Here is a 2500-nt window from a genome sequence, read left to right on the forward strand (position 1 = left end):
TAGCATAGGATCAAGCCATGCAATTTTAATGGCCAAACATAACATGCATGGCATCTCCACAAAATTAATGCCATATTTACTGCCAATGATCAGAAAGAGAATTGTGTTAACATCAGTCAATACCTTCTTGGCCATGCTAGTGCTGATGAAAACATTTTTGAATTTTGAAAAATATTATATCAGGATATGAGGCTTGTGTTTATAGCTGCAATGTAGAAACTAAGATGAAATTGTTGTAGTAGGTGGAGAAAGGACTGATCCGACCAAAAAACGCCTGCAAAAGTCAGTCAAACATTGGAAAGGCTTATGAATTTGTTCCATGTAGTCAGGTAGTAAGCAAGGAGTTTTAGGTGGAAGTTTTATGGAGGAAGAATGCTGTACCCAGAAGAGGCCGAAAATGTGAGGAAAACTAGAGTTGGAAGTTAGACCACAACAAAGTGCCAGCTTTTCTTTAAAAATCTAAAATTTTCTTTAGTTGGTAACATAAAGTAACTGGTTATTAACCAATTATATTATATTTTTTGTGCAATTATTAATAGCCTAATAATAGATAGGTCCCTCTGCAGTAATGAATTAATTATGGTGTTGGCCATAATTATTTTATGTTTAGGATTGATAAACTGTAAAACTTTAGATCAAGCCAAGAACCTGTCTAAACCCACCACAGAATCAACTTTGGAAGAAGGGGTCAAGAAGTTAATAGATGATAAAAATGATCAACCCAAAGTAATACAGCATGAAAGAACTTCAATTGTAAGATTGTCTTTGAGTGCAATTCCAGTTAGATGGTGGCTATCCAACCCAATCTCTTTGAAGAATGCAACACTTTTTTTCAGAATGGTAGCAATAACATTAAGAAATGATTTTCTGATCACTTTGGGTGCTGTAATAAACTTTACCTTTCTACTTCCTCCCTGGAATTATGTGCATAAGGAAATATTTAACTAAATTATACCATTCATCCAGATCTCCATGGAAGTTTATATGCTTTAAATTATGTTCTTTTATTATTAAATTGTTTTTAAAATTGTTCATTGGATATTCCATGAAGAAAAGAATTTTACTAATATTAATCCATACATGTACTTATATTTTTTTTTGCAAGCAGCTTCAGTATTAAAAACGGTAAATCTAAGAAAAAAGTACTTCCTTTTGAAAAAATAAAGATACATCCTCTTTGAAAAATACAAAACTTTATTATTTAAAAATCATGTAGTTAACTAGAGTGGCAGAATGTGATAATACTTTTCTTCATTTAGAAAGTGAGACAATAATTTTAAAGTATAATTTTTCTTTAAATGATATTATTAATACAAAATTAAATGAATTAACTTTAATGCAAATAATTAAAATAAAACAAGGTAGAAATTCTTTTAAATGTAAATTCAAGTGTAACATTATCATCAAACAAAAATTTTCTTTAGTTGGTAACATAAAGTAACTGGTTATTAACCAAACAATTAATTATATTAGGTAATTGGTTACAATAATTAACAAAGGAGCACAAAGTAGAGCTCAGAGTTAATCCTTGATTAATCTATTGAGTTTTCAAGTTACATCATTAATGAGTAGATGAGTTTCTCAAGTACAAATGAACAATTCCAGTCCAACAGATACCTTATTTAAATATAATTGGGTTTAACACAATTTCATGGATAAAATCCATAAATTCATAACAGTGTTTGGATAAATCAAACAATACCGCCTGTAGGAATTGCATCTTCCAGATATTTTTAATTTGACAGTATAGCTTTTCTACTGCCCGAGTAGTGGATTTTCTATACCTGAAAACAAAATGTAATTGGTCAAAAAGTTATATTTTTTTCTCAAAGATAATACAAAGTTGTTCGTAAATGAACACTACATGATTAATCTTTTTTTTTATTAAAATTTAAATATTCACGTCATCTCCTCTGGAGTGCATTATTAGCTCCGGAAGACATTTTGGAAGAATGATTTGGCTAAGTTTTAAAATTGAATATCATGTATTGTCATGCTGATAACGAATCATTCAAAAAATAACGTAAAATAAATGAGTATTTCATGATTTTTTTACGGCAATCCTCATGAAATATGCATATACATTACATATGAGATCATATTTATTTACTTTCATTGATTTATTTACCTTCAAGTCGTAAAGAAAAAATATATTATTTTTAATTATTAAAATTTAAAAACGACGTTCTTTCAAAAGTTTCACCTTACTATTTAAACAAACATTTAAACTTATGAAACAACATTTAAACATTTCAGTGTATTAGTTATGATGGCCACTCTGAATCAGTTTATGTAGTATAGAGTCCGTGTAGGTTAATGTAAATTTTCGCGTAACTCTTCACTTTAATGTTGTTCATGAATTTATTTTAATTAAAATTGTTAAATTTATGTCGTAAAAAGTCGTAAGTTATTATCTCTTTATTAGTGTCCGTTAAAATTAAAAATAAACTTCTGCTTGTCGTTTGGATTGAAGATAAATTATTGTTCCTAATAGGTAATG

Source organism: Lycorma delicatula, chromosome 4 (assembly GCF_047948215.1).
Source record: "Lycorma delicatula isolate Av1 chromosome 4, ASM4794821v1, whole genome shotgun sequence".
Lineage (NCBI taxonomy): Eukaryota > Metazoa > Arthropoda > Insecta > Hemiptera > Fulgoridae > Lycorma > Lycorma delicatula.